Source organism: Hemicordylus capensis, chromosome 4 (genome assembly GCF_027244095.1).
Source record: "Hemicordylus capensis ecotype Gifberg chromosome 4, rHemCap1.1.pri, whole genome shotgun sequence".
In the NCBI taxonomy this organism is placed as follows: domain Eukaryota; kingdom Metazoa; phylum Chordata; class Lepidosauria; order Squamata; family Cordylidae; genus Hemicordylus; species Hemicordylus capensis.
In genome coordinates this window covers 120048296-120069481 of record NC_069660.1, presented here as the reverse complement: position 1 = coordinate 120069481, position 21186 = coordinate 120048296, and positions in this window count along the sequence as shown.

The following is a 21186-nucleotide window of genomic DNA, read 5'->3' as shown; positions in this document are numbered from 1 at the left end:
AGTGCTTGCTCCCTTAACCTCACTTTCAAGGGGGGCTTCACAAGCCCCCATGGTGGGAGTTTGCCACCATGGTGCTGCTGGGATCAGATACAATCCGGGAGGTTCACATCCCCATGCAAAACCAGGCTGGGCTTCCTTAGCCCAGTTTTGCCCGCATGTATGAATAGCTGTGGCATGTCAGGAGGAATACTGAGCTGAATTTCTTTCCTTGACATGCTACTTTTCTATGTGCAGGAATATTTTTAGATGGGGAGGAAATCCTTAAGTGGTGAACTCCTAGATAGCCTGTATAATCTGGCCCCTAGAGTTGATGGAATTGGGAGGGGCGGCCCAATTGCCCTTTGCTTCAAGTAGCAGAATGGCTTCCCTCCTCACCTCCGCTTTAGTGTCTAAGCCTGCAATTCTATGCACTTTGAGTAATCCCATTTTGCTTATTAGGATTTTCTTCCATTTAGATGTGCATATGATTAAGTTATACCACTTACAACATTTGACTGCCTTGTAAAAGTCATATTTCATAAGTTTGCCTTATTGAAAACCATTTAATAAGAGTTTTGGGTTGTGATAGCAGCAGCTTGGACATTAACAGCAGCTTGGACGAGGGGGGGGGGTAGGGGAGCCAGTGGCACAGACTGCCCAGGCAGTGGGCCAGGGTCCTGACACTGGTAGTCAGTCAGAGAATTCCAAACTGGTCATGCCAGTGCCTGTAAGCCCTGAACCAGATGCTACCAAGTAGCACCGACCTCACACTTCACAGAACCTATGCACCAATGCAGAGAAGCTGCCCAGCAAGAGAGGCCAAGGAATACCTGCCTCTTTTTAGGCTCTTCAGTCCTAAGTAAGAGAAAGGAGGCCTTCAGATCCTTCAGGAGGCCTTCAGATCCTTCAGGAGGCCTTCAGATTGTAGCCTGGCTTTTAGTGTTATTTAAAAGCTCACACAGAGCCTAAACCGGGCTAAGGACGCCCAGCCCGGGATAGGCTGTGCATGAGAACCACCAGGATCAGGTTCGATCCTGGCAGGCCAGCACCAGCTAACCCCATTGTGAAACCTGCCTCTTAAATGAGGTTAAGGAATCAAAGCATTCCTTTTGATTATAATTTTAATCTGCTTTTAATTCATTTTTTATTTTAATTATTGTGTATTTTGGAGTTTAGTGTAAACCACCCTGAGCCACTTTACGAATGGCGGTATATAAATTGAATAAAGAATAATAAATGTGTCTTGACTGCCCTTTCAAAAGTTGTAAGAGATGGGGAGGCTCTTATTTCAGCAGGAGGTGTGTTCCAAAGCCTCGGGGCAGCAATGGAGAAGGCCCGTCCCTGAGTAGCCACTAAACGAGCCAGTGGCAACTGCAGACGAACCTCTCCCGATGATCTCAATGGGTGATGTGGTTCATAGTGAAGAAATCGTTCTCTTAAATACCTAGGGCCCAAACTGTTTAGGGCTTTATAGGTTATAACCAAAACTTTGTACTCTACCCGGAAACTTACCAGCAGCCAGTGTAGATGTTTTAAGATAGGAGTGACATGTTCTCTCTGAGATGACCCAGAGACCAATCTGGCCATTGCATTCTGGACTAACTGCAGTTTCCAGACTATGTACAAAGGTAGCCTCATATAGAGCACATTGCAGTAGTCATGTCTGGAGGTGACCAGCAGATGTACTACTGTTCTGAGATCATTGATCTCAAGAAATGGAGGCAGCTGGCGTATCAGCCAAAGCTGATAAAAGGCACCTCTGGCCACTGCCTCAACCTGGGACACCAGGGAGAGTTTTGTGTCCAGAAGCAGCTCCAGACTGCGTACCTGTTCCTTTTGGGGAAGTGTGACCCCATCCAGAACAGGCAGATCAAAATAATCTCCTGAGTTCCGACCCCGCACAATAAGTACCTCCGTCTTATCTGGATTCAGTCTCAGCTTGTTACCTCTCATCCAGCCCGTCACTGCCTGCAGGGAGGCTATGCCTTCTCCTGATGACATTGACATGGAGAAATAGATTTGGGTGTCATCAGCATACTGATAACACCCTGCACCAAATCTCCTGATGATCTCTCCCAGCGGTTTCATGTAGATGTTAAACAACATCGGAGACAATATGGATCCCTGAGGGACACCATGCCGAAGTTCAGTTTTTGAAGAACAACAGTCCCTGAGAGACACCATCTGGAATCTGCCCAAGAGGCAGGAGTGGAACTACCACAAAGCAGTGCCTCCCACCCCCAACCCCCTCACATGCTCCAGAAGGATACTATGGTCAATAGAATCGAAAGCCGCCGAGAGGTCCAAAAGGACCAACAGAATCACACTTCCTCTGTCAATTCCCAATTGGAGATCATCCATCAGGTCGACCAAGGCAGTCTCCACCCCATACCCCACCTGAAAGCCAGTCTGAAATTGGTCTAGATAATAAGTTTCCTCCAAGAGCACCTGGAGTTGGGAGGCCACCACGCTCTCAATTACCTTGCCCAGCCACAGAAGGTTGGAGACAGGCCTATAGTTGCTCAACTCTGAGGAATCCAGGGCAGGCTTCTTCCGAAGTGGTCTAATAATTGCCTCCTTAAGGCAAGGAGGCATCCTGCCCTCCCTCAGAGAAGCATTTATGATCTCTACCAGTCCTTCTACAACAACCTCTCTGCCAGATAGTATTAGCCATGTTGGGCAAGGATCAAGAGAACAGGTGGTAGGCCGCATCACTCCAATCAGCTTGTCCACATCCTCACGAGTCACAAACTGAAACTGATCCAGCCTACCCACATAAGACGAGTCGCTGGACATCTCTGATTCAGACACTGCAGTAATTGTAGAGTTTGAATCCAAGTGGGCCCCAATATGAGAGATTTTATCCACAAATAAATCATTAAACATATCACAGGAGGTAATAGATGGTTCCAAATTCTGATTCAAGGGAGGAGGGGCACTCACAAGCCCTCTCACAACCTTGGACAACTCTGCCAGACATGAACTTGTGGATACAATACAGGCCGAAAAGAATAGCTTCTTTGCCACCCGTACTGCCAGAGCATAGATCTTCAAATGTGCTCTATGTTGTAATCTGTCAGATTCCAGTTGAGTCTTCCTCCACTTGCACTCCAGTTGTCTACCTCGCTGCTTCCGTAGTTCTTCTGTATACCAAGGGGCCAATTTTGAAGCAGGTCCGAGAGGACGCTTAGGTGTGATCATGTCTACTGCCCTGGTGAGCTTGATGTTCCAGTTCTCCACCAGGGCATCAGCAGGATCACTGGCAGAGCCAACACTAAATCCCTCCAAGGGATTCTGGTCCTTCTCGGGCAGACCATTCTAATGGGCCCCTCACCCCTGCAAAGGTGGGGTGTGACTGTGAGTCCAACCTTAACCAGATGGTGGTCTGTCCATGACAATGGGGAAATCACAGGAGTCTCCACCCACGGAACACCACCCTGATCAGAGTGAAAGACCAAATCAAGAGTGTTACCTGCAATGTGTGTCGGTCCCGAGACCCTTTAGGATAGGCCCATTGTTGTCATGGCTGCTATGAACTCCTGAGCCACACCAGACAAATGGGTCCCATAGTGGACACTGAAGTCCCCCAGCACCACAAGCCTGGAAGACTCCAATGCCACACCCAAGACCAAATCCGTCAGCTCAGTTAGGGACTCCACTGGGCAGCGGGGCGATCGGTACACCAAGAGAAGTCCCAGTCTATTCCAGTCTATATTCTTTGAGTAAATATGCAACCTCTGCCTTTTGGGTTCCTGCTCCAGATCTGCTTCGATCAAACCCCGCTGTGAGCTCTGCCTTGCAAGGGTCTAGTAAAAAAACCCAAAGAAAGTGATGCATCAAGGATGTTTAACTTGGTAAATTGGGTGCCTAATTACCATTCCTGCTGGTCTGATTTACTCATATTCTACAGACAGATATCTTTTGTCCTGTCACCCTCCTCATCAACTTAATATTGCAGATTCTCTGTCAAATGCAATGATGTACACTATGTGGACCACACATTTGCCCCCACTTGTCAGATCAGTAGTTCCTGACCTAACACTGTTTGACTCTTAATAAGCACAGGCCACATTCTGGCCACTCTTTTGTTTTCAGCCTGTCTGGACTTCGGAGTCCACTTTGAATGCCTTGTATTATAATTTGATGATACTCAGTGGTGAATCAAGAACATGATTGTAGTTTGTGCCCACAGTTAAAGATTATTAGCCCTCCAAAAGTATTGTATATGCATGCATCCCCATTAATCAGTTCAGTAGTTCTGAATGACTTCCAGTTGTTTTATTGCCACCTCCTACTTTGAAGAAAAAGGCTGTTCAGGCAAAATGTACAGTTTCAGCATTTAATTAGAACTTGCACATGTCTACCAGGAATGTGGTTTGCATGCAGAAATTTGTTGAAAATGAATGAACTTCTTTAGAATCAGTCACTATAGGCCATTGATCTAAGCTAGGGAGGGTGGCCTGCTGGTTATATGCAGTTTATAAAACAATATTTTGTCTCACTGTGACCCAATCCAATTATAAACAAAATACAGAAAAAGCTGAGCTGACCGCAGCTTGACTTGTCAGGAAAATGCCCCATCCCTTAGCCTAGTGCAGGGGGGTGGATCTTTTGTCCCACCCTGCTTGCCCGGCAGCCCCAAGAGCTTGGGTGTTTGGCCGAGGGTGGTGGTTGGGGGCAGGGTTAGCTTGCCGTGCAGCAGCTCCCCACCTCAGCGTCTCTCCTGAGCTGCACCAGACAAGCCAGCCCCAAAGTGGATATTGAAGTCCCCCAGCACCAAAAGTCTAGGAGACTCCAACACCAACTCTGCATTGGAGTTGGACACCAACTCCGTGACTTTTTGCCCTAGGACCCATTTTTTGATCTGAATCAATTCGGATTCAGATTCGGATTAATTCGGATCCAAATCAAATATTGGGTGATTCGGATGGGTCAGATTCAGACCCAAAAACAAATTGGAGGTGTTTCGATTCGGATCCAAATCAAAACACCAACAATCCGAATTGCACACCCCTAGTTGTTATGCCTTCTCCTGATGATGTTGACATGGAGAAAAAGATTTGGGTGTCATCAGCATTCTGATAACACACTGCACCAAGTCTCCTGATGATCTCTCCCAGTGGTTTCCCGTAGATGTTAAACAACATTGGAGACAATACAGAGCCCTGAGGGACACTCTTTGTGCAAAGCCACTGCCCAAACTGCCGCTATGGATGCAAAGGACGCAATAGGCGTCCTTTGCGCCCAAAGCACCAGTTCGGGAAGAGGCTTTGCAGAGAGAGGAGCTCTGTTCGCGAGCTCATCTCTTCTTCGCAAAATATGCTTATAGTTCGCCCGACTGTAAGAACGAAATAAGGGGAAAGGAAGAGCAAAACAACAACAACAACAACAACAAAAGAACAAGGGAGAGAGGAAAGAAAAAAGAAAAAAAAGGGAAAAAAAGACAAAGAGAAAAAGAGAAAGAAACAGAGAGAAACAGACAGACAGGTAAACACACACACACACACACACACAAAGATGAATAACACTTAAAGGGGAACAAAGAAAAGGCTAGCACCCGTTATTATAACGGGCTTAAAAATACTAGTAACCTATAAAGCCCTAAACAGCTTGGGCCCTGGGTATTTAAGAGGATGTTGTCTTCGCTATGAACCACACCGCCCATTGAGATAATCAGGAGAGGTTTGTCTTCAGCTGCCATCGGCGCGTCTGGTGGCTACTCGGGGATGGGCCTTCTACATTGATGCCCCAAGGCTTTGGAATGCGCTCCCTGCTGAAATAAGAGCCTCCCCATCTTTTACAACTTACATCTCTTACAACTTACAAGGCAGTCAGGACACATTTGTTTTGATTTGGCTTTTAATGAGATACTGTTTTAATAGTTTGATGATTTTCAATAGTTCTAACATTGTTTTAAGTTTTAAATTGTTATAATATTTTAACTTTTTAACTTGTTTTTATTGTCTTGTTGTAAACTGCCCAGAGACTTGTGTTTTGGGTGGTATACAAATATATTTGACCGACTGACTGAAAAGGTCCTGTCTCTAGTACCCATCAACAAAATCTCAGTCAGTGGCAGAACCACAAGCAGGGCCTGAGATGCTGAATGAAGAATCCTGGCAGATTCGTATGGGTGAATGCAGTCTGACAGTTACCCCGGCTTAAAGCTGTATGGAGTTTTAAAGGTCAAAACCAGCAGCTTGAATCTAGCCTGGAAGCATATTGGTAACCAGTGGAGCTGCTGCTGGATGAATATACTATTCATGAAGTGTCTAGCACCCATGAGCATCCTTGAGGCAGCATTTTGGACCATCTGGAAATTTCAAACAGTCTTCAAGGGCACGTTTTAGTAGGGCACATTGCAGTAGTCCAGTCTGGATGTGACCAGTGCATGAACTGGGTGGGATATGACCTCAGACCTTTTCAAGTTGGCTCACAGCTGGAAAATGAATGTTCAAGTTATTACAAAGATTCAGCATGGGAAAGGGTGTGTGATGGTGGGGGCAGTCACTATTCGCTTTTGGCAGGGGGTGGGTTCCCCCCTGATACCAGCACCTATGGGGGATATTGCTTTATGTGGATTCTGTTCAAACTAAAGGACTTTTCACACATCTTATGGTAATTACCTGGGCTTATGACTGAGTGAATGCTTGATAAGGAGGAACTCTCTGGTAAATATATATGTCCAACTTTGTTTCATTCACACACAAAGTTTGTTCGGTGTACAGTTAAAATGTAATGTGTAAATTGCCCTGAAAAACTGAAGTACAGGTGGCCCTCATTATTTGCGGGGGTTCCGTTCCAGCCTACAACCATGGATAATGAAATTGCAAATCGTGAAACCTTGTGTCTATAGGAATTGGGGTGTTAGGTTCCTTGAGCCTAAAAATAGGTCCCAAAAAGCAAAAGTAAGGGGAATAAAGTGGAGTACCTTGCTCTCCTGCTCTCCAGAAAGGCCCCCTAAAGCCTGCAAATCCTCCAAATTTAAGATTTTTTTCAAAAATTCTTGGGAATTATTTTAAGAGGTACAAAATGGCTCCGTGCTGCAAAATGGTGGCCGGAAATATTATCGGAAGTCATTTCCGGCCACCCAGGAATGGTGTAAAGGCAAATTCTGCCTATTTTTTTACACTACTATATTGCCTGACTTTAGATATTTGAGACTGCAGGTGCTGGGACCTCAGATAACGAGGGCCACTTGTATTGCTGTCCCAGGAAGAGAAGAGGGTTTAGAATTGATCATCAAATGCAGTGGTCTGAACTGCACTTTTATGGATAATCTTTCTCTAGACTTTCTAGCTGGCCCACATTTTGGAGGGGGATATGGGACCACAGATTATGTGTAAGAGTGTAGCATTGTTAGTTAAGCAGCCTTATTCATTTCCATTTAATTGATTCTGTACTGCCTGCATGTTTTACTTTTATATAACGAAAAGCTTAGAAGTCTTTAAAACGTCGGGTAAAAATCCTGGGAAGAGCCATTAAATAGTACTAAAGGTGTCAGGCCCCCACAAGCCCCCTCCCATGTAGCTTTTGCTTTGCTCTCCTGGGGAAATTCTTATTAAAAAGTGCAATCCCATATTGCTGCTTCTTGATCAAGTTAAGTTTGACACTAATCCAGATTAACTCTTACTATATGTCTAAGCAGTAATATAATTAAACTTCTTAACAACTGCAGTTTTATTTTATAGTACTGAATATGTTTAAAAATCACGAATCACTTCAGGCTCACCGTTTCAGCCCTTCTCTGAGGCATGGCAATGAATCAGTAAGATCCACATAAGAACAGCCCTGCTGGATCAGGCTCCAGGCCTATCTAGTCCAGCATCCTGTTTGCCACAGTGGCTCACCAGATGCCTCTGAGAAGCCCACAGGCAAGAAGTAAGGGCACACCCTCTCTCCTGCTGTTGCTCTCGTGCAACTGGTATTTAGAGGCGTCTTGCCTCTGAGGCTGGAGGTGGCCTATAGCCCTCAGACTAGTTGCTCCGATGGAGCAAGCAGCAAAATTTGCTGGATTCAGCTGATTCACAAGTTTCTCCTATTTGTCCATTGCTCATGAGGACTAGCCATAACATGTAATAATGACTTTAAGTCATTTAACTTTAACTTGTTTAATTTGGTTAATTTTATTAGTTTGGTTTTATATTGTAACTGTTTTATAAATGTTGTGAGCCACACCAAGCAGTAATGTACTGGAGTGGCGGGGTATCAGTGTTTTAAATAAATAAATAAGTCTTCTGCTGCCTTTTCACCACATTCACAAGAGCTGGTCTTGTGGTAGCAAACATGACTTGTTCCCTTAGCTAAGTAGGGTTTGCCCTGGTTGCATATGAATGGGAGACTAGAAGCGTGAGCACTGTAAGATATACCCCTCAGGGGATGGAGCCGCTCTGGGAAGAGCAGAAGGTTTCAAGTTCCCTCCCTGGCACCTCCAAGATAGGGCTGAGAGAGATTCCTGTCTGCAACATTAGGGAAGCCGCTGCCAGTCTGTGAAGACAATACTGAGCTAGATGGACCAATGGTCTGACACGGTATATGGCAGCTTCCTCTGTTCCTAAGTAAAGCCATACTATTGAACATAATCAATAAGTAAAGCCATACTGTTGAACATAAACATAACCCCTGCTAACTTGGCAAAGAGGCACCTTTTAACGTGGTGATTCTCTTTATTTAGAATGGGGAGAGTAACTGGCCCTCTTCATCCCCAGCAGAGTACCTGCAGTGACTGTGGATGGTGTCTATCTTATGTTAGATTTAGATTGTAAGATCGTTGGGGGCAGGGGTCCATCTTATTTGTTTATTATTTCTCTGTGTAAACCGCCCTGAGCTATTTTTGGAAGGGTGGTATAGAAATTGAATTAATAATAATTATTATCTTATTTATTTTTTAATTTATTTATTTATTTTTAACACAGTCAGACAGGTGTTATTGACTGGTTTGTTTTATCCAGACATCGAGTCCTTCCCAAGGACCTGGGATGGCTGAATTTTATTATCAATATCATTGTTATTATTATAGATATCGTCGTAGAATATAGGCTGTTCCCAGTAAAGTTGCTTTTTGTAATTGGCCAGTGGTGATTTATGTGGCCCCTGTGGTGTTGAGGTGTTCTTCAAGGTGTTTTGGAATTGCACCTAGGGCACCAATTACTACTGGGATTATTTTGGTCTTCTTCTGCCACAGCTTTTCAATTTCAATGTGTCAGACTTGGTATCTTTTTTTTCTATTTCTTTTTCTTCTATTCTGCTATCCCCTGGTATTGCTATGTCAATTATTTTAACTTGTTTTTCTTTGTTCTCGACTACAGTTATATCTGGTGTATTGTGTGGCAGATGTTTGTCTGTTTGTAGCTTGTATTTTTTGCAGATGTTCCAGTGTATCATCCCTGCTACCTTGTCATGCCTTTGTTTGTTGTCAGTCTTTGCGATCTTTTTACAACAGCTGATTAGGTGGTCCACTGTTCCATCTGCTTCTTTACAAAGGCGGTACTTGCTGTTTGTTGTGGATTTTTCTACTTTTGCTCTTATTGCATTTGTTCTTGGTGCCTGTTCTTGTGACGCCAATATTAAACCCTCTGTTTCTTTCTTCAAGTTGCCATTCTTAAGCCATTGCCAGGTCTTGGTGATGTTTGATTTTCCAGTTATATTGTGCTATTATTATTATTATTTTACACAGTCAGACAGGTGTTATTGACTGGTTTGTTTTATCCAGACATCGAGTCCTTCCCAAGGACCTGGAATGCCAGAATTTTATTGTCAATGTTGTTGCTGTTGTTATAGATATTGTCGCAGAATATAGGCTGTTCCCAGTAAAGCTGCTTTTTGTAATTGGCTGATGGTGATTTCTGTGGCCCCTATGGTGTTGAGGTGCTCCTCAAGGTCTTTTGGAACTGCACCCAGGTATTTTTATTATATTATTATTATTATTATTATCATTATCAATCCGACAAGCATTTGGTGCACTTAAGTCCCATTGAAATTTCAAAATCAATGGGATTTCAGTGTGCTTAACTTTTGTTGGATTGTACACTCAATCTGAAACAGCAAGAGAGATCTATATGCAGGGGCTGACGTTCACATACAACTACTCTTGCTGAGCCAGGAACAGTATACATAGATTGTACATAGATGTGTATCTGACGTGACACATTCAGTGCAATCCTCATCCATGCAGAAGCATGTTGATGAATGTTCCTGTCAATTTTGCAGTGCAAGTGCACATCCTTATCTACTGACCTGAGTCATTAACCAAAATCCAGTCACAAATGCTTTCAGATTGATCCTTTTGATTCCAGTAACAAAGCTGAGCATGAATCTTGTTTTATCTCATTAAAATAAATGGCTTAACTTCAAAAGTGCTCAACTTTGACCAGATAGAACCCACTATGTTCTCTAAAGCAACTGGCACACTTCATTCCCTGCTCCACACAAACTGAACATGCAGCAAAAGCTTTGGTTCTATCATTGTGTAAGAAGTAGGGTGAAAAATATGACATGCGAAGGGAACATTGACTGTGAAATGGTTAACATTTTAGAGCAGGGTTTCTTAACCTTGGGTCCCCAGATGTTGTTGGACTACAACTCCTATCATCCCTAGCCATGGCCTTTGTGACTGGGGATGATTGGAGCTGTAGTCCAACAGCATCTGGGGACATAAGGTTAAGCTCTGTCTCTTCAGTGGAAAATGTGAAAAGAATTCTAAACACGTACAACTGATTGCATGAAAGGCAAAGGCTTTGTCTTGCAATCAGGAACTTTGTGCAATGAGCATTCCTGATCACAGAAGAGCATACATGCATACTATGCACATAAAAAGCCCCTTCCACACCTTACAATGAGCACACAGGGTGGGATAGTGGAAGTGAGCCTTCTCTATACATTCAATATACACATATGAAAAGGGCAATATAGACTTTAGCTCACTTAATTCCATAATTATCTTCAGTAGCCCCTGAACATACTATAGGTATGTTGATCTTTATCACTCAAGACGCTGTTTTACTGATGTACAGCATAACCTCCAGAATTACTTTCAAATATTCAAGTAAGTGCTGTATAACCTCTGCTAATTTGGCAAAGAGGCGCCTTTTAATGTGGCGATTCTCTTTATTTAGCAGGGGGAGAGTAACTGGCCCTATCCACCCCCAGCACAATACCTTCAGTGACTGTTGCTGGTGTCTATCTTATGTTTCTTTTTAGATTGTTAGCCCTTTGGGGACAGGGATACATCTTAGCTTATTTATTTATTATTCCTCTGTGTAAACTACCCTGAGACATTTTTGGAAGGGCAATATAGAAATTGAATGAAATAATAATAATAATAATAATAATAATAATAATAAGAAGAAGAAGAAGAAGAAGAAGAAGAAGAAGAAGACCAAAATAATCCCAGTGGTAATTGGCGCCCTGGGTGCAGTTCCAAAAGACCGTGAAGAGCACCTCAACACCATAGGGGCCACAGAAATCACCATCAGCCAATTACAAAAAGCAGCTTTACTGGGAACAGCCTACATTCTGCGACGATATCTATAACAATTGACAATAAAATTCAGCCATCCCAGGTCCTTGGGAAGGACTCGATGTCTGGATAAAACAAACCAGTCAATAACACCTGTCTGACTGTGTAAACAAGAAACAATAATAATAATAATTGCAATGACATGGGACTACTACAGGAGGGATGAGAAGACGGCCTTTTCTGAGATATTGAAGTTTCATCCATGTCAGTATTATGACAACTAAGCAATGGTTTGAGGAAGTTCTTTCAGGATACTGAATCGTAGTATTAGTAGATTTTTCACCTACTGAATAGGTGAAAAATCAGTTTGTATGTTCCCAGCGGGAACTACTATATCAGATGAAAGCTTTTTGTAAACCGCCTTAGGATGACTTATGAAAGGCGGGATAAAAATTGAACGAATAAATAAAATAAATATAATAAATGCAGAGTACTTGATAGAGACATAGTGGTTTAATCTAGCCTTTGGTGCCAATTTCTGCCTTCTGTGAGCTTTCAACCTCTTCCAGTCAATAAAACATAATGAAGTGGTTGTGATCTCATTCTAGTGGGAAGAGCTCCAGATCAAAGAAAGCCTTTCCAAGTTCCCTTCATTTTGTTATCCAAATATTTAATTCAATGTTCTGGGAGCCATAGAATAAAAAGCTTAATTAACAGTTAGTGAGTTGTGTTGACAGTTGTGGAGCTCACTTCAAAGCTTCTAACTGCCCAATAAATTGTGTTTAAAAATAAGCATAGCATCCTCACCTACCTTTTAAGTGAGGTGCATTAAAATATATATATTATGCATAACCTACAGTAGGAATTTAAAGAGATTATTCTAAAATTACACTCTGTTACAGAGGTGATCATAGGTTAGAGCTGGGAAAACAAAATCTCACATCCTGTTCAAAGCTACAGCCACCTGCCTAGTAGTCATGCTAATTGATGTTTACTGCATGAAAACTGATTGACTTTTCATTAACCTTGCTATAAATAAACATTTGTGAAAAATATACATATTCTCTCTTCCAGGGCCTTTAGTGGTCACAGAGCAGGGCAGACAGCACAGCCTGTTTGGATCTTCCCAAATGTGGGTGTAAGAGAGTCCAGCTGCTTCTGTTACAACCCACTGCCCTATAGGTTGACCACCACCACCTCCTCTCCTCTCCTCCTCTCCTCTCCATTGGTAACTTTGTTTCAACTCTCTTCTTATTCTACAGTCTAGGATTTTGCCTTTCTGGCAATGTATTATATTTCCTTCAAGAGCATAGATTTCTGATGTTGTAGTGTAGTTCACCTCTGCACTGCTGAAATCTCTGTTTATAGTCCTTCTGAGGAAAAGTCTCAACTTAAAAATATTTCCCAGCAGAAATATTGAACTTCACATTTTCACAGGCCTTAATGTTCATTATTCAGAATAAAACTTGAATGGAAAGAAAGTGACTAAAAGACTTCTGTAAATTTCCCCCCTTCCATACTTAAGTAGGAAGTATGGAAGTAGCAACTAGGGACTCTAGAGGACATGCATTTATTTTGGGAACCAAATGACTTTTTTCTTTTCCCCCCTTTCTTTTCTTTTTTCTTTTTATATTAGGAGGAATAGAGACTGTTTTGGAGACCAAACAACTTTTGTATTTGTTGTGGTGTCCAAAGTTTTGGGGAGCAGCTGGAAAATTTTGTTCACCCAGAACACTTTGCACTTATGAGCAGCTTCTTTTCCTTTGTTCCCTCCCCGTGCCAGCATCCTGCTACTGACCATCCATGGGGGAAGTAAAAAGGGAGGTTCTACTTCATTGGCAGGTTGCAGAGCCACATTATGCAGGAGCACGGATAGGTGGGCCCCGCAGGTGCCGCTTCTTTCCTTCATGTGGTGGAGGGAGTGATAGCAGTGAGAAGTTAGCAGTTAGCTAACCGACTAAAAAGGCACCTTTTAACTTGGTGAATCTTTTCTATTTATCATGAGGAGAGCAACTGGCCCTATCCATCCCCAGCACAGCATTCCTTCAGTGGCAGATGTTGGTGTTCCCTGCCCTTTTGGGACAGGGGAGCATTCATTATTTATTTTTCTTTGAAAACCACTGTGAAATCTTATGTTGAAAAGCCATATATAAATGTTTGAAGTTGTAAAGAACAGCAAGTGAGTGGGAGACTGTGCATGTGCTGTGCATGCAACACTGGGCCAGCTTGTGAATGGGCTGGCTCGGTAGCTAGCTGGCTATCCTGCCTCGAGCCAAGAGGTGAAGTTGCTGGCCTAGCTGAGGAGAGCAGGCTGTGTGACCTTGGGAAAAGAGGACAAAGGACCGTGTGTGTGGTAAACCTAACCCAGACATGAATTTTTGGTTAAGAAGCAGGGACCTTGAGAACTCTGGTCATCAGCTTCACAGTGGTGAGGTGTATTCATTCTCAAATTATCCAATTTTTATCAAAATATACATATATAATACCAATAAATATATGCACATTTTATGCAAAGTGGAGACTTTTTTTGGTGAAAAGTATCCACCATCTGGACCTGGCAACCCTATATTCAAGCTGGAAGCCATATAGGTAGAATGTTCTCTAAAACACAGTGGCAGCAGAAGAAAGAGTATATGGAAGATATAAACATCAATATAACTCCTGCAGCTGGAGGTAATTTTGTCATCTTTACAAAATACTCATTTTCAAAGCAAAGCTCTTCAATCCTGATCCTTCTTTATTACTGAATGGAAAGATGAGGGCTGGGAGGGCAAAGCATAACGAACATCAGGTGACTTGACTTCCCTTATTACAAAACACAGACCATACTTGGTCATCTGAATGAACCATATTTGGTCCAACTAGCAAGCCACATAAAATATCAGAAAAGTGCCTTCTTATTATAGAACACTGTGGGGTAGGCAGGCTTCTGGGTTTGCGAACCTCATGTGGAGCTCCCATATAGTTCCAAAAAATGAATAGAGATAATGATGGAAGAGAGCATGTGCATGAAGGCTGCTATAAGAATCTGCCCTGGCACCCTTCCTGCTGCTGCTCCTGCTTCTTCCTGCTGCTGCTGCTGCTTCCAATAATTAGCTGAGAACAAACAAGTCTAGGAGGTGAAGCAGGCAAAAACCAACAAAAGTTTTTCCCCAAAGCCATACACAAGAGCATCCCTCGTGATCAAGAATTTCCAGCCTAGAGAAAGAGAAGAAGGGCAAAAACAACAACAAATACATAAAATTTGAATTAAATTAAATCAAACCAACAAGAAAACAACTTTTTCTTGTTGAAAAACAAGGAAGGACAAGGGGAGGACAAGGAAGGGGAAGAACAAACTAAGTTTGTTAAGGCTAGTCTTTTCTAGGGATTGACTTCTGGTGTGCTCAGTGGTGTATCGGGGGGGAAAGGCGCCCAGGGCAAGCGCCCTGAAATGGCACCCCCCCCGGCCCCCACATACCTGCGCCGGCGCCCCCCAGGCAGCAGATCACCGGCGGTGGCAGCAATTCAGTGGCGGCGTACGGCGGCGATGTGGCGGGCCGCGCCGGCGGCGGTGATGGCAAAGTGGCGGGCCGCGATGGCAGCGATGTGGCGGGCCACGAAGGCGATGTGGCGGGCTGTGGCGGTGGCGATGTGGTGGGCCGTGGCGGGTCGCCCGCCGAGTGGCGGCGGCGGGTCCGGGTCGCCTGCCGTGCCGAGTGCGGCGGTGGCTGGTGTGGTGGCTGGCCTGGCGGCGATGGGATGGCCTCAGTGTAGCTGTAGCGGCCGAGTGGCTGAAGAAGGAAGATGGGAGGAGAGATGAAACATATTTCAGAGGCATTGAACAGATAACAAATCATTTTAAGGTTGCCCATGATCTTAGATTTCTAAAAACCATCTTAACAGTAATCTGTAGGTAACCCTAAATTACACAGAAATTACACATTTTGTTCAGAACTACTAAAGAAAATGTCCAGCTTAATGTTAGAATAAACCTAGATGCACGAGTGGCACCTTTGAAATACCAATATAATTGAACTATCAGCCATAGCTATGGTACAACATACACAGTGAAAACAGAATCCAAATATGTCAGAAGGCAGGCTCGGCGTCGCTGCCTGCACTCCGCGCTGCCGCTCAGCCGCTACAGCTACACTGAGGCCCATCCCATCGCCACCAGGCCAGCCACCACACCAGCCACCGCCGCACTCGGCGCAGCGGGCGACCCACCGCCGTCTCCACTCGGCGGGTGACCCGCCGCCAAATTGCCGCCCGCATGCCCGCCGCCACACTCGGCGGGCGATCCAGGGGGGGCGGTGGGGGAAGCCACTTTTTGGCGCCCCCCACGTGACCCACCGGGGTGGCGCCTGGGGCACGTGCTCCCCTGTCCCCTCTATAGTTATGCCCCTGGGTGTGCTAGAGATTTGTGTATTTGACATGGAGGTCAAATACTGTTTGGGTGGGGGAATAGTTCCAGGTGAGTCACACAGCTTGTGGGCGGAGCCACATCTTGAAGTCTAGGCTCAAAACAGAAGAGCTTTTTACCCAATGCCAGAAGCCTTTGAGCCAAGATGGGCACACTGGAGTTGTTGGCTAATGAAAACATAGATGTAGTGGGCATAGTGGTAACCTGGTAGAACAGTGAGAACCAGTGGGACAATTATTCCTGGATACAAACTCTACAGAAAGCACAAGGAGGGGAGGATTGCAGGTGGAATAGCACTGTATATTAAAGAAGGGAGAATCCTGTAAGGTAGAGAACTCAACTTAGGAGCACTGGAGTCCTCCACAGAATCATTATGGGTGAAATTACAAGTGAAAGGAAATGTTACCAGGGGTGTGCTGTTGCCCTCTGTATCAAATAAACTGGAGAGAAGGCGACCTTGGACTTAATCTTGAGTGGTGCCCAGGACATGGTGATAGAGTTATAGAACTATTGGGGAATAGTGACCATAGTATGATTGAATTCAGCTTACATGTGAGTGTAGCATTGCCAAGGAAGAAGAGGAAACTTCTCAAAAAGGAGGCTTAAAAGGAAGCTGAAAGGGATAATCAAGAGGGTCAAATCACTCCAGAAAGCATGGAACTTATTCAAAACCACAATAATAGAAACTCAGTTGGAATGTATACCAAGAAGGAGGAAAGGTACCACCAAGTTCAGGAGGATGCCAGCATGCCTAACAAGTAGTGTCAGGGAAGCTATAAAAGGGAAGAAGACTTCCTTCAGTAAATGGAAATTCTGCCCAAATGAAGAGAACAGAAAGGAACATAAACTCTAGCAAAGGAAATGCAAGGAGACAATAAGAAATGTAAAAACAGAGTTTTAGGAACATATAGCTGGAAGCGTCAAAGAGAATAACAAAAACTTCTTTAAAAATATCAGAAGCAGAAAACCTACCAGGGAGGTGGTTGGTCTCTTAGATGATTTGGGCATGAAAGGGAATATTAAGGAAGATAAGGAGATTGCAGAGAAGCTGAATGAGTTAGCTGTCTTCACTGTGGAAAATACTGGCCATATATCTGCTCCATAACTGAGTTTCTCAAGCTTGGAGGCTGAAGAACTGGGCCAGTTTGAGATGACAAGAGAGAATGTTCTGAAGCTCCGGTCATGCTCTTCACTTGAAAAGGGGGCATCTCGGGATAGCCCGAACAAGCTCTCCCCCATCCATTTCAGGCAGTGCTTGCTGCCTGACAGCATTTATTTCTCTTTCTCTCCCTCACTGGAGGGTTAGAAAGGGAAATAAAAGCTGTCAGGCAGCAAACGCTGCCTGAAATGGTCAGGGGAAGAGCTCGCTCGGGCTCTCTGGAGCTCGGGTGTGGGCAAGCTTGCTTGAGGTTCTCTGGAGCCTGAGCCATGCCCCTGTGCACATGGCCCCTCTAGTGATGCCCTGTGCATGTGACATCATGCTCATAGAGGCATGGCTTGGGCTCCAGAGAGCCCTGAGCAAGCTCTTCCCCGCCTACGCCTGGACTCTGGAAAGTCCGAGTGCGCTCTTACCCCAGCCATTTCAGGCAGCGTTTGCTCTGGAGCTCGAGTCACGCCTCTCTGGGGCCTGAGCATAGGCAAGCTCACTCGGAGCTCACTCAGAGCTCTCTGGAGCCAGAGCCACACCCCCATGCATATGATGTCACGTGCATGGGAGCTTTCGGCGGCCTTTTTCATTGGTGGCCCAGGTTCTTTGAACCCATTGGCACAATGAGTGCTCTGCCCCTGGCTTGGATGGCTTTAAAAGGGGCTTAGACAAATTCATGGAGGACATGTTTCTCAATGGCTACTAGACTGGTGGCTGTAGGCCAGCTCCAGCCTCAGAGGCAAGATGCCTCTAAATACCAGTTGCAGGGGAGCAATAGCTAGAGAGAGGGCATGCTCTCACCTCTTGCCTGTGGGCTTTTCAGACGATTCTAGTGGACCACTGTGTGAAACAGGATGCTGAACCAGATAGGCCTTGGGCCTGATCCAGCAGGGCTGTTCTTATGTTCTTAGCTGTTTTCCTTATATGGTCATATCTCTTTAAATAATGTGTGCCCTCATGAGTCTGTAACTTTCCTCACACCTAATAAAACAAAATGTGTTTATAGCCTGAACACTCTCTATAAAATTGACATTTGAAGGGTTCCATATTTATTGTGACTCAGTGAATAAATTAGAGTTTCACTTTGGAGGCTGCAGTCTCATTTCCTGCCACTCAAGGATTTTGGGAAAGATATTTTGTTTTTAGAAATAGCTAGAATGCCAAAGCTATAGGTTTATTGTAATTGTGTGCATTGCAGCCCAAGGATTATATTGAGTTAGCCCTTTAAAACTGAATTACATATTGCATCATCATCTCCAGTCCCTGCTTAGACTAGATGGATAATTCCAAGATATGTGTTCTACAGTTAATAAGAAAATCCCAAATATAATAAAAGGGCATGTGGCTTTCAAGAAGAGGGTAGACCTACTGCATTAATAGAATGTTCCTGTGCAAAAGGTCTAATCACATGGTCTGAAAATGGAACATCAGAGAACATATGGCATAAATTATACTGCAAGCTCTAAACAGCCCTTAAACTGTAAAAATCCACTGGGGTCAGACTTTCTCTTTAGAGATGCTCAGATGTCTTTGGCTTAGTCTGATGTCTCCTCTAACATGTTTTTAAAACCAAAAGAAGCTATACCTTCTAAAAGGTTTATATAAGAAATAACATTTGTACTAGCTTTATGAAGACGAGAGCTGGTCTTGTGGTAGCAAGCATGACTTGTCCCCATAGCTAAGCAGGGTCTGCCCTGGTTGCATATGAATGGGAGACTTGATGTGTGAGCACTGCATGATATTATCCTCAGGGGATGAAGCCGCTCTGGGAAAAGCAGAAAGTTTCAAGTTCCCTCCCTGGCTTCTCCAAGCTAGGGCTGAGAGAGATTCCTGCCTGCAACCTTGGAGAAGCCGCTGCCAGTCTGTGAAGACAATACTGAGCTAGATAGACCAATGGTCTGACTCAGTATATAGCAGTTTCCTAAGACATACTGTGTGCCTAAGTCATGGTACCTGTGATGTGTACTTCAAATATTACACATTTATACATGCAACACACTTCCATGTAAGCAAAAGTAGAAATATATTGTCATATGTGGCAATTTCATATGCATTGATGTTTCTGTTGACACATCACTGGGAAACTATGACAGAGTGAAGCTGCCCACCACCTATATGTTCAGTGAAATCGAAACTAAAACAACAAAGAGTCCGGTGGCCTTTTAAAAACTAGGCATGTGCATGAACTGGTTCGTGCACTCCCGAGAGTCGGGGTGGAGGTCCTTTAAGGGTCAGGGAGGGTGCCCTTAGCTACCCCGCCGCTTTCCCCCCACTGGTGCTCTCTCCAAAAGTGTTGGTGTGGTGCTGCAAGGGAACCTCCCTGCAGCCCCAGTCAGCGTCATACCGGATATGGCCAATGCATGTGCGCACGAGAATACCTGGTAGGGATGTGTGAAACATTTCCGGTGTTTCAGCACTGAAACAAAACACCTGATCACCATCCCAAAATGTTTTGGTGCTGAAACGAATTGCCCCCGTTTCGGCTCTGAAAATTTTGTAGTTTCGGTCCTCCATTTTGTGACTGATAAAGTGCTTCTTCTTCTTCCTCCATTTTGAGTTCTGACGTATGCTTGAATTTCCCGCCTTTCAGCCTCCCATTGACTTCAATGCAAAGTTCCGACCTGCAAAGGAATGCCCATATTTGGTTCTGCAGGAGCCAAATTAACCCACCATTGGCCAAGGGGAGGTGGAGGAGGGGGCAGGTGTGTGTGTGTGGGGGGGATTTTCAGAGGTGTTTGCAGGAGGGTATTTAAAGGGCCAGCAGCCACTTCTTCCTTTCTGCTGCCTTGTGTGGGGAGAGAGCTCTCTTGCCCGATTGCTCAGCCTTGCCATCATGCATCCACCATTGCATCCAACCATTGTTCAGCATTGCTGCCTTTTTTTCTCCAGCAATTTTTTTAAAATTGAGAAAAAGAAGAGGATTCCATCTTTTTTTCCTTCTGCCTTGCTGACACTGACAGCCTGCTACCTGAGCCATCCTTGGACCTTGGCTGGATTCTCTCCTGCATTTTACAGGGTACAGGGTTTTGTTGTTTCTGAGGTGTTCTGAGTGTAGATTCTCTGGTAGCATATGAGATTTTCAATGACAAACCATGAATCCTCTCTCATTTGCTACCAGAGAATCTACACTCAGAACACCTCAGAAACAACAAAACCCTGTATCCCATGGGATAGCAACCCATGGGGGTGGTTCGCTCTGGGCCACCCCAGTGCTCCCCAAGTGCAGTTATGGGACTGCGGAAACCTCCATTATTCCCTATGGAGAAAAACTTTAAGGACGCGTAAACTTCAAAAATCAACAAACATTTTATCTCTTTGGATACAACACAGAAAAGGCAAAGCTGCCTATGTGAAGCATGTGGGGCAAAGACAAAAAAAGAGATGCAATCAGCTTTTGATTCAGAGGTTTTATGTCTGTCTTTTGAAGAGTGAAGATAAGCAGAGCTGAGCTCAGCCCACAGCAGAAAAACTTGAATCCACTCTTCTATATCTATATGTAGGCTAACCAGACTTAGCCAAATCCAACCTCTTGGTTCATAGAACCTTATTCAGTTATACTCCACGATATCTCAACGGCTATCAGCAATGGAGCCACATGTAGTCCTTGAATTCTGCTCTCTTTTCCTACAAAAGCATTTTGCATTAGACCAGGAGTTCTCAAACTTGGGCCCCCAGATGTTGGATGGCAACATTTTGGCTAGGGATGAAGGGAGTTGTAGCCCAACAACATCTGGGCATTCAGGTTTGACAACCCCTGCATCAATATTCGCATCAAGCTTGTATTGACTTTATGTCTTAGGTACTACTTGAGAAAGCAAGAGAGAAAATTGCCTGTTGAATGCTTCCCTATATTAAAACTCCCAGCATACAAGGCTAAGCTATCCTCTGTTGTTTTTTATTGTGGTCACCCAGAAGCAAACTGTGCACCAGTAATGATCCACAGATCACAATAGCCAGTCTAAATCAATATATAGAAGCCTCAATGTTTTTCCCTGGTTTACATTTGTTCTACAGTCACATTCCAAATATCTGCTTCTAGAGAAAAAATTGTATGAAATGTCATTAAAAAGAAAATCAGTCAGGACTGTATGTAAATACAACAGCTTATTGGTTCAATAAAATTAATGTGCTTTTCTGGATGAGGGCCCTATCAAGTAATCCAAAAATATGTCCTTATACTCTTCCACCACAGTAGCA